This window comes from Periophthalmus magnuspinnatus, chromosome 21 (assembly GCF_009829125.3).
Source record: "Periophthalmus magnuspinnatus isolate fPerMag1 chromosome 21, fPerMag1.2.pri, whole genome shotgun sequence".
In the NCBI taxonomy this organism is placed as follows: Eukaryota; Metazoa; Chordata; class Actinopteri; order Gobiiformes; family Gobiidae; genus Periophthalmus; species Periophthalmus magnuspinnatus.
This window is the reverse complement of record NC_047146.1, coordinates 32,040,335-32,058,584: the sequence shown is the minus strand read 5'-3', so window position 1 is coordinate 32,058,584 and position 18,250 is coordinate 32,040,335.

Sequence of the window (18,250 nt, the reverse complement as noted above, 5' to 3'; positions counted from 1 at the left end):
TGAGAATGCGCCCCTCCTTTAGAACGTCCCCTTCATCTGAGAACACGCTCCTCCTTTAGAACGTCCCCTTCATCTGAGAACACGCTCCTCCTTTAGAACGTCCTCTTCCTCTGAGAACACGCTCCTCCTTTAGAACGCCCCCTTCATCTGAGAACGCGCTCCTCCTTTAGAACGTCCTCTTCCTCTGAGAACACGCTCCTCCTTTAGAACGCCCCCTTCATCTGAGAACGCGCTCCTCCTTTAGAACGCCCCCTTCCTCTGAGAGCACGCTCCTCCTTTAGAACGTCCCCTTCCTCTGAGAGCACGCTCCTCCTTTAGAACGTCCCCTTCATCTGAGAACACGCTCCTCCTTTAGAACGTCCTCTTCCTCTGAGAACACGCTCCTCCTTTAGAACGTCCCCTTCATCTGAGAACGCGCCCCCTCCTTTAGAACGTCCCCTTCATCTGAGAACGCGCCCCTCCTTTAGAACACATTCCTCCTTTAGAACGTCCCCTTCGTCTGAGAACACGCTCCTCCTTTAGAACGTCCTCTTCCTCTGAGAACACGCTCCTCCTTTAGAACGCCCCCTTCATCTGAGAACGCGCCCCTCCTTTAGAACGCCCCCTTCATCTGAGAACACGCTCCTCCTTTAGAACGCCCCCTTCATCTGAGAACACGCTCCTCCTTTAGAACACCCCCTTCATCTGAGAACACGCTCCTCCTTACCTCATTTTAAAACTCTCGTACAGATGCATTTTTCGCCCTGAACGTGTCAACTTTTGATTGAATCTTTGTGTTTTCAGACTCTGTTTTATCTTTGTGTTTTCAGGGATCCTTCTGTGTACTTTTACATATATAATGTATTTGTTATATTGTTTTTATTCTGTTGTGTTTCTGGCTGTAAAACACTTTGGTGCAACATGTTCTGCTGTTTTAAATGTGATGACTTTACTTTATTTATGATTCATTACAGATAGAAACTAACTACTAGTGTTTCATTCTGCTGTTTATTTATTGCAGCTCATGTCTTTTAGTTTGTGATAATTCTGCTTTAGAGTCATTATATCAGTGGGATAAATTAGTTTGAATGGTTTATTGTCTATATTTTCTTCAGGATATGTGGTGGTGACAGGCGTAGCTGCAGCCTGGGGTCCTGTCTTGTCTTCAGGCCACTGCTGCCCCCTTTATCATACTGTACAATGACCTCCTCCATCGCCCTGATCATCTCCTGTCTGCTCCAGTGCCTCCACTCACAGTCCACTCACAGTCCACTCACAGTCCACTCCCCACAGCTCTGTGTACGCGGCGGCTTATAGGTCGCCGGGCGGCCATGTTGGATATTCCCTTTACATTTCCACGTCTCTCTGCTGCATAAAGAGACTGATGCACTGGTTCAATGGAGGTTGGGTTTTTGTTGAGACGCATCGCTGGGGCTGCTTAGCTCATGAATAAATTAACCATAAATATATTAATAATAATATAATTAAATTAACATGATGAACTATTGAGTCATAGAAACGTGAAAAACAGAAGTACTTCATTTTAAATGTCTTGCAGTGGCACAAAGTTAGTCCTAATTTTTCTTTATGCTGAGTTTATAAATGCTTTTCTCGCTGACTATAAAGCTAAACGTGCACTTCCTGATTATCCGACAATGAAACACTGACAAATTTTGCTCAAAGTGATGTTATAAAAGTATGAAAAGTATGTTATAAAGCACAAACACAATGAGCGCAATAACTTTAACACAACTAAATGAACACGATGACAATATTCAGATGTTAAATTGGAATAAAAGAGGAATAAATGTGAAATTTTGTGAGTTAAACGACACTCTAGGCAGATTTAACAGTCACATTAATCAAACAATAAACAAATGCGAACATCAAGATTAATTTAATTTGTTTTAGGGCTGAGCCAAAAATCGAAAGATCGATGATCGTGTCTAACCTTTGGTCGATAAGGAAAGTGTGTTTTAATCGACAGGTCAACAGCCAGTCCCAGTGACACAGATTTGACTTGAATCTGTTTGTCTTAAAGTCCAGCGTGTCTTTCCCTGTGCCTCTGTGTGTGGCGCCGTCTGCCCTCGCTCCTCCTCCTCGCTCCTCCTCCTCGCTCCTCCTCCTCGCTCCTCCTCCTCGCTCCTCCTCCTCACTCCTCCTCCTCCTTCTCTCTGATCCAGCAGCTCCTCACCTTCTCTCCTCTCTCTCTCTGTCCTCTGGTGCTTCTTATCATTCTAATCCAAGCTACAGAAAGTAAACGACTATTTCCTCACCAACTTAAGACCTAATTTAGAGCAAGGACCTCACGTGTGCGTCTCCTGATAGTGACAGTGCACGTGCATGTGTGTGTGTCTGTGTGTGTGTGTGTGTGTGGTGGTAACGCGTCGATGCTTTAGACTTACTGCACAAACGCATAAAAAACTGTGTAATTATTGGTCCCATCAGCACAAAATAAAACTGTAGTGATCCTGACACCCTGCTCTTTATGTCTGTCTGTTTCAATAAGATCGAATCGAAACTTGAGACTGATCGATATGGCGAAAAAAAACAAAACGTGCTTCTTTTTTCCCATATCGCCCAGCAGTTTCTTTATTTATTTGAATTAGGACAGTGCATATGAATCGATGTGTCAGGAAGCTGCTTCGACACAAATATGATGGCGCCGTTTCACCTCTGTCCTCGTTTTTCCACGTCGCTCGTCAGGTCAAGTATTAAAACATTAACCACAAACGTAAACAGAAGTAATGGCCGCAGTCGCTCTTTGACCTGTGGATCTTTGTGCTCATGAGCGTCCACTTGCCCCTGTGGGATCTCTCCTTATTACCACTGTCTGTGCTCACCTTTAACCTCTGACCTTGACCCGAGACGTTATTGATCGTAGAGGAGGCCTGGACGAGCAGTGCCCTTTGTTCACAACACATTTGTCTGTGTTTGTTTGTGATTATAAGCTTCTATTTGACACGATGTTGTTGAATTATAGCTTCATGAGGAGACAAAGAAAAAAGATCCCTGAATATTTTTAACCAAATTTCACTTCAATATCATTTTTTTTATATTGCCAGATGGGCCAATTGGTAATTTATTGGCAATATCTTATTAAAAACGTGTGGATATGTAAGAAAAAGATTTGAGAAACAAACACCAAGCTTGAATTCAAATTTTGTCATTACATTTTTAGTTGTTTTTTTTGTATTTTTGATTAGTTTTTTGTATAATTTCTTGCGATAACAGTATTTAAATGTTGTTTTCTATCATGTTTGCACTATTCACCAAAGAAAACTGGTTCGTGTTTATTTGGTCGTCCACTACCAGTTTTTGATTAAAGACGCACTATGCAACCTTTCTTCTTGTCTCTGTGTCTCATTAAATGTATGTATCTGTCTCCATGGAGTCAAGCAGGAGCATAAATGAGCCACAGTTTAGACGAGACGTTCAGTCCATTCACGGTAAGAATGCGTGTTTTTCAAGGTAATTCCAAGCAATAAAACACCTGTAATTGAATAAACATAAGATTTTAAGGGGTTAATGCCATACTCCGGAACATTCAAGACACTCAAAGGGCTCTACATCTGTGGGGGAACTGTTCACTATGAGAGCGGGATTCAAACCGCCAACCTTTGGATCAGTGGACAAACACTTAACACCCAACTGAGCCACTGTCGCTCATTCTTAGCATCAAATTTAAAGATAAAAAATGAAAAATGTGCGTTTCTGAAGCAGATGTCTGGTGTTTGCTCGTGTTTCGGGCGGCTGTTTGTATCCAGAGCTGCTTCAGTGTTTCTATGGGCTTTGTAATTACCTTGTGGTTTAAGTTTATAGAAGCCGCAGGCGCTAATGGAAGTAAGGAATCTGGGCCCATAAAGAACGTGCGGTTAGTTTTAAGTACATTTGTTACGGCAACATGTCTGATGAGAAGGACCGATGATGACAGAGATTTTCCCTTTTCTTTGTAAAAGTTTGAACCAAATCGAGTTGCCATAAAGTTGAGCGCGGTCAGAAAATGTGCAGTTATACCTGAGAATCCACCTGCTTTAGTCAATATTATAAAGGCTAAGACCAAATAAACCAGGCATCACCTTCACTGACAGAGGGTGTGACCAAAAGCTCTTTATTTATAATCCTGAATGATATTTCACTGTGTTTTTTATACAGATTGATGTCAGTCTGGTCCCCTCACCGTCCGTTGTGTCTCAGTCCCGGTCAAACGTGATCGTCCAATCACATTTGTTGTTTCAGTGACACATTTGAAACGAAGGAGCTCATTGGTCACTTATGATTTACAAATATTTATCTCACCACAGAGTTTAGGCTTGGCTCATTGATTCTGCAGAAATCCGCCATGTTTTTCAGCCTCCTGTGATATTTTTTAGTTTATTTTTTTCCGATACCCATGGACCATGCAAGTCCCTGATTGGCTAATCCACTCATTTGAAAACGGGGAGACTCAGCGGTGACCAGACTCTCATCTTTGTAAAGTATTGAAGAAGTTTGTGTTCTGGATCGCACACAAATAGGAAAAGGTGATGAATAAACGGAGACAGGCACAGCTTCGGTCGTTATAATGTGTATTTGCCAACTAGATTTCCAAATATGTTTATACGATTCCACAAACACGAGAAGAAATCCATACAGTGAAACATTCCAGGGAAAGTGCTGACATCTCCATAGAGACAAGGTGGTAGCAAAATATCTAACCCAAAAAATATATATTGAACCCTTAAACTGGACATATTTTGGGCAATATCTTAAATGATGGTTTATGGATTATAAAAAGATTAGGCTACATCAAAACTAAAACTGAACAAAAGCCGTTTTGAACCAGGGGTAATTTGGAAACTCTTTGGTCTAAACCAGGACTAAGCTAAAACCAGTAGGATTATACAAAATATGGAAAGGCCGTTCAACCACTGATGTCATTAAGGGGCTTCAGAGCCATGAACATTTAGGATCCTGGACATAGAAATTAACAATGTAACACTAAACACTAGGGAGGTGTTCTGGGCATGTCCCACCAGGAGGAGGCCCCGGGGAAGAAACAGGACACGCTAGAGGGACTATATCTCAGCCTGGGAACGCCTTGATGTCCCACTGGAGAAGCTGGAGGACGTGTCTGGGGTGAGGGAAGTCTGGGAGTCCCGGGCCCCGGATAAGAGGAAGAAAATGGATGAATGGATGGAACTAAACATTAAACCTTTTAAATGGTGAAAAGTTCTCAAAATGTCATCAGTAACAGGAAGATGAAACGCATAAATACTGACAGGTGCATGAACAGCATGACTCTCCACCTGAAAAGCTACACAGTCCACCTTTAAAATGGCAAATATCAGCGCAAAACCAGAACAAAAGCAGCTATGAACCAAAACCCTTGGTCTGAGCAGGTTCAAACCAGTAGAAAACATGGACTGATGCTGCCCATGATGAACACTTTGGATCGTTGCCACAGCAAGTAAATGGTCACATTTTTATACAAGGCTCAAACGGCTTTACATCAAGGAACCACTCACACATTCATACACAGTGCACACAGACACCGGGGGAGGGGGGTTAAGTGTCTTGCTCAAGGACAGCATTCATCTGTGGAAGCTGAAATCGCACCGCCAACCTGTGGGTCAGTGGATTTGACCGCTCAACCGATGGTGTTTATGTCAAGAGCAGAACTAAAACACCAACACTCAACCAACCGAGCTACAATCTAAAACAAAATATTATATCTTTTGGCTTTGGATAGTGAAAAATCCTCAAAATGTCACCAATAACATGATCCTGACCCACGTGAGCACCACAGCCGCACATCACAGCTGCTTCATAGCCCTTAATAACTCATATTTTACCTCAATGAACCCACTGACCCCCTTTTGGCAACTGCTCAAATTCCACGGCCTTGCACCGTCAGCGAGCATCCTATTTAGCAGACAGACAACATCCTACCCGTCCCGTTTGGCTTGGCAGCGCGCCCTTGGTGGTACCATTAGTTCATGTAAAATAACGTGCCATAAACTCGTCGGTCTGACCCCATCTGAACCACTTAGCTGACCAGGGGGGTTTGCAGGAGCGCACTATTTTGGCCACTCCGTCAGCATTACGCACGCACACTACTCCAACCACGCAAGAGCTGCCTAAATGTCTACTCCAGAAACCAAAAGGACAGAGATCATTTATTATTTACCCCGATCTACGTGTGCCATCCTAGCCTACTTTCCTTGGCACGCGTTGACTTGTTGATTTTTTTACATCTTTCCTCTCATCAATTATAGACAGACAGCTGCATTTACAAGAACAATACGCGGTTTAACAACATTAGTCTATATAAAGAGCACAGAAAGATGGAGCCAGGTGGTTTGTTTACACCAAGCGAGCATTTTTACGCACGCAAAACAACAGCACCCCCAATGCGCCCCCAAGTGATGTCGCGATATTTTAACATCCTTACCTCACCGGCTGCGGAGCGTGTCCTATCCAGATGTGCAGGAGGAGAAGCCGTGCATGCCTTTAAACGCAGCTTACCGCGTTCACAAACTGGGTCAGTGCCACTCGGGCCATGGTAACGCGCAACACAGCCTAAAAAACACGGTGCCCCCCCACACGTACGCGCAGAGGTACAGCTATCCCGTCAGCATCCACAGCGCCATCCTCGCGATCCAGATGTGGCTACACGTTTTGGCCAATGGGAGGAATCCATAACACGGTGGGAAGAAGAAAAAAAAAAAGAAACAAGAAAAAGGTCGGATGCGGACTATCACCTTGTGCGTCGCAGCGTCAGTTTTCCTCCGTTTCGCTCTCCTCCTCCGCCTCCTCCTCTGTTTTTCACGGCTTTATCGCTCTATTTCTGTCCTCCTATGATGCTAGTCCCCATTTCCACTTGGCTGCTCTCTCTCTCTCTCCTCTCTCCTCTCTCAGCTCCGCGCGCCCGGGGTTGTTAAGCATGTGCTGGATGTAGGTTGGGGGTTGGGCATCGTCTCCACTGCTGCTGCTGCTGCTGCTGATGGTGGTGGTGGTGGTGGTGGTGGTGCTGATGGTGATGACTTCGTAGGTGGCACTGTGCTTTAGCGTGCATTTCCTCTTCTTCCGTGATGCGAGAGGTTACAGAGGACAAAGATATGCATTTTTCAGACTTGGGGCGGGGCTAAAAATCGCACAGTTTTAGCTTTGCCGTGCAGATTCAGAATATGGGTTAGATAGACTGCTGACATAACATGAATTGTGATACTAGGTTAAGCCGCTCGGAGATGGTAAGTTTATGACAAATGTAGCGACAAACCGGCTACGCTATCTGGTGACATACTTCTTGTGTGTCCTCGGGCAAGACACTTCACCCACAGTGTCCAGTTGGCATCGTCTAAAGCCGCCTCGTCTCAGTCACGTCGCCCCAGGGCAGCTTTGGCAGCCGACCACCAGTTTTTATTAAGTGGATCGTGTCCATTTATTATAAACAAAGGCAGTTTAAAATCAACGCGTTGTTTCTCCATTTGATCTGAAGGTTGGTGGTTTGAATCCCGCTGTCAACGTTAACATTATCGGCGGAGCGGTCACATCCACTGAGTCAAAGGTCGGCGGTGTGATCGCACCTCCCACAGATGAGTGCTGTTGTTGTATCCTTGGCAAGACACTTAAACCACCTCTCCCTCAGCGCTGTGTAAAATTATGAACATTCACCATTTGCCTGATCTGTTTTATCCGTATCCTCAAATATACACTGCCTGTCCAAAAAAAAAAAAAAAAAAAAAGTCGTCAACTGGATCTAACTAAGCAAATATGTTGGTGTTGCTGCAGTTGGTCCGGTCGAGGTTCAGTAGAATGAGGTCAGCTGACACCTGAATATACTGAATGACCAGGTTATTCCATCACTGGATTTTTGGGCATATTCCAAGATGACAATGACCAGGATTCATCGGGCTCAAATAGTGACAGAGTGGATCAGGAGCATGAGACGTCATTTTCACACATGGATTGTCCACCACAGAGTCCAGACCTTAACCCCATTGAGAATCTTTGTGCTGGAGAAGCTTTGAGCAGCGTCAGACTCGACCAGCATCAATGCAACAGGTGAAAAATTAATGCAACACTGGATGGAAATAAATCTGTGACATTGCAGAAGTGAAATGTGTGACGTAATCAAAGCTAAAGGCGGAACAACCAAATATTAGAGTGTGTGATCTTTTTTTTTTCGGCAGCGACTTTTTTTTTACTCAGGCAGTGCACAGTATATTTCACTATTGTAATGTTCAATCTACAAACACATATTTTTACAGCTTTGGGTTGCCAGATCCTACACAAACAGTAATAAATCCTAAAGGGTTCTATCTATGATTTAATCTCAGTATATGACAGGATATATATGATATAAAATTAGGTAAACATATTAAAGTACCCATTTAAAAATTACTTATAGAGTCAAATGTAAAAGTATTTCATGCAGATTTTGAGGTCTAATAAAGTTTCAAATGATTTTGATACATTTGAGCTGAAGTTTGTTCAACAGAAACGACAGAATTGATTTTTTTTTTTTTTCCAGCTGTTTTTACTTAAACTCCTTAGTTTTTTCAGCAGGTCTCAAACAAATAAAAATACATTTCACTCCAGAGTAGAACGTACAGATACTGCTCTGAAATGTACTGAAGTAAAAGTAAAAAGCATCCACATGCAGTCTACTTAAGGAAAGGTCAGATACCTCAAATGTATACTTCAGTGCAGTACTTTACTACTTTTACTTTGTTACGTTCCACCATTGATTCCAGCTAATGATGACGCTGATTTAGTTCATTTATAAACCAACAGAAGCACGTTACAGCATTACATCACTTTTAAATGTATCTTCTTGACTATTCTGTTGATTGGAAATGTATTTTTGTATTGTATTTTTGGCAGCTGGTACGTAGAGATAACTCCCCTCATCAGGACAAAACACCAGACCTTGAGCCTTTGTGCCACCCTCGTCATCCACTGTCGTTTTCTATAGTTTTCTTATCATTCGCAAAGTCTTTGAGTGTCCAAAAAAGCGTCACATAAGTCAGATGTATTATTAATAATATAATAAGCAGTGTAATCCCCACTCAGTGCATTAAAACAAAGCCGTATTAGTCTTGTATTAGTGTTATCTTTTCCTCAATTAAAAGAAAAAATGCATAGTTGCTCATCAAGATTGTGCAGTTGTGTTCTTCCTGTGTTTAACGTTGCTTTGTGAGTCACATCCTTCGTCTTCTTGGCTTCTTTTCAGCAGCAAATCCCTCAGAAACATGTGAGTAACTGTCAATCAGATTAAAGACTACAGTTTATCAGCACTTCAGACCGGTCCATCAGAACAGTGGGAAAATGCAGTTTAAAACCGCATGTCACCGCATCAAAATGATCGAGTTTATCCCCTGATTTCACAACATGTATAGTGAGAAATAACAATAATGCTGTGAGTTTTATTATTAAATCAGGCCTATTCTGCAAGTCAACTTCTCAGAGCTTTACTATAATCACATTAAAGTTATTTCCCCTTCCATTTACCTTCTCCAAGTTGTATTTGGTCTGATTTGGGCATGTTTGAACAACCTTTAATCGCTTATTTTCAAGATGTCATATTGTCGTACATGTAGGATTCAAACAGCGTCACGTAAATAATCCGCTCCTCGCTTCCATGATGTGCAGCTATCCATCGGAGCTGCTGATTCTTCACTTTTATGACGTTTACGCCGTCATCAGCTCCCACTGGGCACCACAATTTTCTAATGCGGATTCAGTCAATGGATTTGGTGCCTGGAAAAAAACACCTAGACACAGGGAGAACATGCAAACTCTGCACAGAAAGCGTGAACTAAGTGAAGGTGAGACAGAACCTCTAGGTGTGTGACATAATTAGATGCAAAAATCATCCAAAACTGAATAGCGAAACTAACCAACATGTCCACAGTGTACGCTTTACCGCAGGAAGTGATAGAACTACATTTTGTGTGAATATGTAAAAAAAATGAGGGAAACAGACTATTTCTTGGTATTAATGATGTTGTTTCTCCGTCAAACTTCGCCGTCCGTTGTGGCGTCATCTGCAAAACCAGCGACAGAAACAAGACAGTGAGACACACATTTATATCCCTGACAAAAGCGTGCCGATCGCAGCTTAACACTCTTCTTGTTAGAATAAAAGGCACATCTCTGTGTTATGTGACAGCGAACCAGCGGGATACAAGAAGAACAAATGATGATGGGGGAGGATGAATAAGACAGAGAGAGAAAGAGAGAGAGAGAGTCTTGGAGTATTTATAGACGAGTGTAAAGAAATAAGCTCCTCATTTTCCAGCGGAGAGAGTGACACGTGGCCGCGCTCGGATCATCCACTGTCAGCTCGGGTCAGATCACGGAGGTCACCAAACGCACTGCTAAAAGAGGAAGACGATGATGATGAGAGGGTAAAGGGAGTCTATGGAGGCACTATCCTGCAATGGTAAAAGTAGAGAAGTCGAACCATACAACAATGTCAGCTAGTGTACTGTGTCACGTTTGCTGTGAGAGGAAATACAAAAAACACATTGTGATCATAGACTGTTTATATAAATGGACATAGCTAACCTGCTAGCTGCCACGTTCCAAACAGGAAGTGAGCATGGACGCGCTTCCTGCTCCATCGACTCACTTCAATTCACTTTCTATGTAAAAACTGTGTCCTCTCTCTGTACCTGCTGCTGTCAGACTCATCATTTTGGTCTTAAATGTTCATATTAACCCTCTACATGATCCTGGGCCCTAGGATCATGTAGAGGGTTAATACGTATTCTTTCCCCAAGGTCGCTCCCGTTAGCATTAGCAACAGGTTTGATTGACAGTGTTGCTTAGCGCCCACTCCCTGCTAAACCAGTGGTGTGGGCGGGACATTACGTTACCTTCAGCAGCCTCGCTCCTGATTGGCTCTTTGGTTGCTATGACACTTGCGGTCAGAATTACAAATATGGAACATGGCTTTAACTGGAGCTGAACGCTGTGGGTAACGTCACACTCACTCAGACACAATCATAGACTGTATAAAGAAGTGGACTAAATGTGTCTAACTGCTGAATTTTACGTCAAAAGTACATGATTTCTAAATAAAAGTGGGGACTGTAGCACCAACAAAGGAAGACCAGGAGTGAGTTCAATTTCAATCCAATTTATTTTTGTACAGCCCAGAATCTCATTGTAGAATAAAACCAACAGTTATTCACTGACCTTGGACTGGCCCCGTCAGGCCTGAATACAAAGTAAAACCAAGGATACCGGCCCGTCAACAGAAATGTGGAGGCCTGTAGCACACGCATCGACTCATAAACACATTCAGGGCGAAGTGTCTTGCCAAAGGACGCACTGACAGCATGGTTGGGTGGAGCTGGCGTTTCACCGCACACCTTTGTGTCCGTGGGCATCTGCTCGATAACCGTTGGCGTTTGGTGACTTCTGTTTTAGTCGTTTTTACAGTGACGGTTCTTCACAGACACATGACGTCTGGTCTTAGGCATAATTAATCATTCATTATTATAACATATGGTCAGTCACGCTCCACAGTGACGAGCAGCAGATGCTACAGGGAGACCACACTCTGTCCGACCATCACTACTCCAATACACAACACAAACACACAACACAAACACACAACACACAACACACAGGCAAAGTGCATGTGCCTCGGCCTCGTCACGATAATCACATCAACTTATCGTTCAATACATGACAGATGGAACAATCATTTTTGGAGTCACTTTTTATCGTGGGGACTTTTTCTTTGCGAAAATGGAAAATATTTGGTTAATTTTCTGTTTTACAATGATTATTGAGTTGTAGTGGGTTGAATTATGAACGTCTAGGACCCATTTTAGGCACAAATGAGTTACATTCTGTCATTTATTTTTATAATTTTGTGCATTTAAAATACGTTTTGGGGGATAATTCTGCTTTATGGTTTGGTTTAAATATTATCATTTATCATCTATATTTACTTACCCCAGTGACACAACAACAGTAGGATTATGAAAATATGTCCAAGTTTTGCAACATAAATCATTTTCAATAAAAAAAAATGTAACCAAATCAAAACTTTCATTAGTATTCCCTAGGTTTATAAACACATTTCATAACTCTCAAAGACTGAACAGAGTTTTGCCGTCATGGTAATACATAATAACTAGCATGCTAACTGTACACCTCCTGCTTATCGCACAGTAAAACTCTTTATAATTAGATGCAGACATTATACTGCAGCCTTATTAGCATGAACCCAATTTGCATCTTATCTGTCCACCAGTCTTTTCCATCTAAAATTACATGACATAAATACGATTATTTTCCGAGCCCAGGATGTTACGATCCTAATCACCAAAAATCACACTGTTCTTACAAGCAAAGTGGGCGGAATGACTTGCCCAAGGACACAAAGGCAGTAATAACCTTTTGGCTTGTAGGACACAGTTAATGCATCACCAGCTAATCTGCAGAGCGCTTAGTGACAGCCCATTACACCCACGAGTCTAATGTGGACATGGCATTTTCCTAAAACTAGAGCATTTCCACTTTAACGAGCCGTCAATATGTGCAGAGAGAAACACAAATCATAAATAAATACTGTATACGCTGTACGTCTGTAGCCCAATCAATGGTATTTGAAAACATTCTATTTACTGTCAAACATGGAAAAAACTTCTCCAAAAAGATCATTTATTGGGAATATTTTGTGAATCATGTTTTAAAGGCGCTGTACCTGATTACAGTCTTAAAAATGTGAAAAACGAGTTAATTTTAAGCAGTTTGCAGTGGTCCAAAGTTATTCCTCACTGACCATCCTATTTATTCACTGCAATGTCTGTGTAATCCCTCAGTCGTCCATGTCTGGTCCACAGTAAAAGATGAAGTTTAAATCTGTCAAATGGACAAATCTTTGTAGGAATGAAGACGTTTCGCTGCTCGTCCAAGCCGCTTCTTCTTCAGTTCTGGTCAGATTACTGCTGGACACTGCCTTATATCTGTGTGAAGGAGGCGCTAACGACACCACACTCAGGGTTTGTCCAGTTTTTGTCTTAAAGTGTTTGTAAGTTTGAAAAAGACAGGAATCTCATACTGTCTGAATGTACCAGCACCGTCACAAGAGCAGCTCAGGACCACAGTCTGCTGTTCATCTACATAAGAGAATAAACAGAGAGAGAACAGCTCAGGACACAGTCTGCTGTTCATCTACATAAGAGAATAAACAGAGAGAACAGCTCAGGACACAGTCTGCTGTTCATCTACATAAGAGAATAAACAGAGAGAACAGCTCAGGACACAGTCTGCTGTTCATCTACATAAGAGAATAAACAGAGAGAGAACAGCTCAGGACACAGTCTGCTGTTCATCTACATCTCAAAGACACTGACCACAACTTTGAAGAGAGTGAGGGTCAGATCTGAGCCAGAGAAAAGAAATGGTTTGAGAGGAGAGTTAAAGAAGTGACAATCCTTCATTAAACAGAAATGGGGCCTTAGACATAATTTCCCAACGGCGTGGACGAGCAGCCAAACGTCTTCACTTCTACATCGATTTGTCCAGTTGACAGATTTAAACTTCATCTTTTGCTCTTCGCCGCAATGATTTTATAACCAGTTTTCACAATTTTCAGAAGCTGGAGCAGAGTTTGGCCATCAACAACAACTAGCATGCTAACAGCGCACAGTAAAACGCTTTATAAGTAGATGCAGACAGAACACAGCGGACTTATTTTGATTTCAAGACCTTTTTATACCATAAATTTGTTGCTGAGATACATAGGTGGTGTATTTTGTTGTAATTTCAGTGAGGATTACAAGTCGATTAACAGTTACACAGTCCGACGGCAAGGCCAAAAATTCAAGCATAAAAAAAACCCAAAAATCAAGGAATTTCAAGGATCAGAAATAGATCAAATATATTGGATTTTTACTTCAGCCAAACCTCCACAGACGTTTAATTAAAGATGATGTGCCTGTGACAAACTATTAAAGCACAGCACGGAGACGATGTAATGAACTCACTTCATCACTGACAGTTTTTGACATCGGCTTATAAGACCTGCAGCTTCCAAGTGGATTTTAGACGCCAGGCGAGAGCTTGAGCCTGGAAATTTGGCCATACCGACTCTTCAAGGCCGTCGCGTCAGATCTCAGAGCCCGGGACTGTTTAGTACTTGAGTTGTTGTGTCCTTAGGCAAAACACTTAACCCAAGTTTTCGAGTTTGAATAACGTGTGTGCAGGAGTGTCGGCGGCGGTGGAGGGGCCGATGGTGCAGATGGCAGCATCGCTTCAATAGCAGCGAGAGCGGAGTGGATGACTAACGCTCTGTAAAGCTCTTTGAGGGTCTTGAAAGGCGCTATATAAATCCAGCGGTAAAAATAAACGTTTAAATGTGTAAACGTGTGCGTGCGTGCGGGTGGGTATTAATTACATGGTGAGGATAAGATCTGTACGCTCATTCATGGGGACGTAAATCTCTAATGAGGACAAAAATTAGGTCCCCACGAAGTATTCTCTTAATTCTTAGATGAACAACATGGTTTAAATTTCAAATATGGGTTAAATATGTTAAAGTGATGGTTTAGGTTAAGGCAGTCTCATTGAGTTGATGTGTAATGTAAACCCAACGTGTGTGTGTGTGTATTAATCACATTGTGAGAAGTAAAATCTGTACACACACTAAATTCATGAAGAACCACCTCCTTTATGGAGACAAAAATCAGGTCCCCACAATGTAAAATCTTTATTATTAGACCAACAACATGGTTTAAAGTTCAGATATGTGTTCAAATATGTTATGGTTTAGATTAAGGTTAAGATCAGTCTCTAGGAAATAAACAGAAGTCAAAGTAATGTCACAAGAAGCATGAAAACCCAATATATGTGTGTGTGTGTGTGTGTGTGTGTGTGTGTGTGTGTGTATTAATCACATTATGAGGATATGATCTGTACACACACTCAATTCATGGCGACCTGCATCTCTAATGGGGATAAAAATTAGGTCCCCATGAGGTACGTCCTTTATTCTTAGATGAACAACATGGTTTAAAGTTCAGATATGTGTTAAAATATGTTATGGTTTAGATTAAGGTTAGGATCAGTCTCAGGAAATGAATGGAAGTCAATGTAATGTCCCAAGAAGCATGGAAACCCAGTGTGTGTGTGTGTGTGTGTGTGTGTGGGTGGGTGTGGGGGGGGGGGTGCGTGTGTGTATGCGTCGGGGTGTGTGGGTGTGTGTGTGTGTGTGCGTCTGTGTGTGTGAAGTAGTGTTAGTGTATACCTCTGGGTTTATGCTGTGACCTAGATTAGGACATGATGCTCCGAGCCCTGGCAGCGAGAGAAAGAGAGGAGGAGGAGAAAGAGGGAGAGAGAAAGGAGGAAGAGGAAGAAGAGAAAGAAGAGGAAGAAGAGAAAGAAGAGGAAGAAAAGAGAGAAGAGAAAGAGAGAGAGGGGAAGAAGACAAGTCTTTTTACTGTCGCCATCTAGAGGTGCTTTGAGCAAATAAACATAATTACACAAAATTCATAAGAAAAAAAAAATGGATTCATATTGCTCCTGTTGACCAAAATATATATCATTTTTATCAATATCACTACATTTAACGGTTTAAGAATAAAAAGTAAAACTATTTCAGACAAGTGTTAATTTGTTACTTCGGTAAAAGTAAAAGTATCGCATGAAAAAATCAAATTAAGTAACAAAATTAATTCATCCACTACATCATTTTTCTCATATTGTGCAGCTCTTGAGAACTAAAAGTTATAGGCCTAATGTTTTGTTTCCAATGAACAAAAACAGAAACACAAATAGGATGAAAAATATAGGGCTAAAATACGTACAATTTAGAACAAAAATAGCACCAAAAAACACAGCTAATCTCAGAGCTGGAGCAGGTCTTTACCAGGACCTCGTCTGGACTAAATGAGGACTTTTAGGCCAGTATTGATTTGTTAGTACAGATTTATCATTTAAATCCATGTACTGTATGTCTAGTCAAACAGTGAGCATTTCATTTAAACTGATGGACAGAAAACAGATGAAAATCAATGACCAATATTATTTTGACAATTTAGGTTAAGACCAGGACTAAACCAGAACTAAACCAGAACTAAACCAGGACTTAACCCAGACTAAAACTAGACCAGCCAAACTAGAACCACATCAGATGTACAGGTTCACACAGAATCAAATCTAATGAAGTGATGTGAGGCCCAGACTGAGTTCTAGTCCTGGTTTAGTGAGCGCAGTAGATCAGTCGCCCTCTGTTCTGAAGGTCAGTGGTTCAAATCCTGTGTGTGTGAGTGGGGGGGTTTCTTGATGTAAAGACCTTTGAGCCTTGAAGGTAAAAAGTGTTTTACAAACGTGACCATTTCAGGTTTAGTCCCAGTTTATTTCCAATACCAATAGATGGAGTGTGTGTGTAGAAAATGTGTATACCACATACTTTTATCTCTTTTATCATGACAGTATCTGCTTAAAATGGAAAGACTAATTAATACTGTAATGATGTGATATTATGCGAGTGTGAAGCAGCTGGGATGAGAATCAGCTCCTCCAAATCCAAGGCCATGGTTCTCCACCGGAAAAAGGTGGCGTCCTCTGCAGGTGGTGGAGAGTCTCTGCCTCAAGTATCTCGGGGTCTTGTTCACGAGTGAGGGAAGGATGGAGCGTGAGATTGACAGTTGGATCGGTGCAGCGTCTGCAGTGATGCGGTCGCTGTGTCCGTTGTGGTAAAGAAGGAGCTGAGTCTAAAGGTAAAGCTCTTGATTTACCGTCAATCTACGTTCTGCCCTCACCTGTGGTCATGAGCTCTGGGTAATGACCGAAAGGACAAGATCACGGATACAAGCGGCTGAAATGAGTTTCCTCCACAGGGTGACTGGGCGCACCCTTAGGGATAGGGTGAGGAGCTCAGAGTAGAGCTGCTGCTCCTACACGTCGAGAGGAGCAGTTGAGGTGGCTCAGGCATCTGCTCAGGATTCCTCCTGGACGCCTCCCTAGGGAGGTGTTCCCGGCATGTTCCACCAGGAGGAGGCGCTGGAGGGAATAAGTCTCTCTGGCCTGGGAACACCTTGGGGTCCCACTGGAGGAGCTGGGGGACGTGTCTGGGGTGAGGGAAGTCTGGGAGTCCCTGCTCGACTTAATCAATACACGATAGATATAATTGTATATTTTTGGATAAATATTTATTCTGTGTACATTTTCTTTGCACTACTGAGAGATTTTTGGTTATTTTTTTGGCTATATAAGACTTAAGCTGTAGAAGGTTGAATGAATCACTTCTATGGCTCATTACAGATGCAAACTAACGACTAAAGTGTTTCATTCTGCTGTTTATTTATTGCACCTCAGGATTTTTAACAATATTGTAGATTTAGTATAGTTTTTGTGGTATAAATCTGCTAGTGGGTTTTGTGTGAGTGACATAAACTCATTTCATTAATATAATTTATTGTCTATATTTACATCGTCCTGGTTCAGCCCTGGTTTGATCACACAAACATTTAGTCCTGGTTTGGTCCTGGTTTGGTCCTGGTCTAGTCCTGGTCATGTCTGCTTTCTCAGATCCTCAGTATTCTCATATCTTTGTGTCGTTTAAACTCCACCTGTCTGTTAAACTCTCTTGTAGCCCTCTCTGTCAGTATTAAATAACATTAGCTCATTAAATGTTCTGTTGTGATGTGAAACCCAGTCATTCTCGTGTCATTGTCTCATTTCAGTGTTTTGTGTCATCATTCACGTCTGTGTAACGTTGGCTCTGTTGTTGCGTGAGTGTTGCTCTTTTCGTCTCACTGTGCTGTGCTTCGCTCTGCTCCACGTCATCGTCACGGCTCTTTGCATAAGCTCCTCTCTCTGTGTGATCCGCCGCCTCTGTCACACGCCACATAAAGACGGCGAGAGGGAGCCTATATATGGACATGCATCCGTTTAATTGGTTTAGTTCTGGTTTGGTCCTAGTTTGGTCCTGGTTCAGCTATCATAAGGTCTTGGTTTAGTCCTGGTTTGGTCCTGGTTTGGTCCTAGTTTAGTCCTGGTTCAGTCCTGGTTTGGTCCTGGTTTAGTTCTGGGTCGGTCCTGGTTTAGTCCTGGTTTGGTCCTAGTTTAGTCCTGGTTCGGTCCTGGTTTGGTCCTAGTTTAGTCCTGGTTCAGTCCTGGTTTAGTCCTGGTTCGGTCCTAGTTTGATCCTGGTTTGGTCCTGGTTCAACCTGGTTCATAAGGTCTTGGTTTAGTCCTAGTTCGTTCCTGGTTTGGTCCTGGTTTGGTCCTGGTTTGGTCCTGGTTTGGCCCTGGTTTGGTC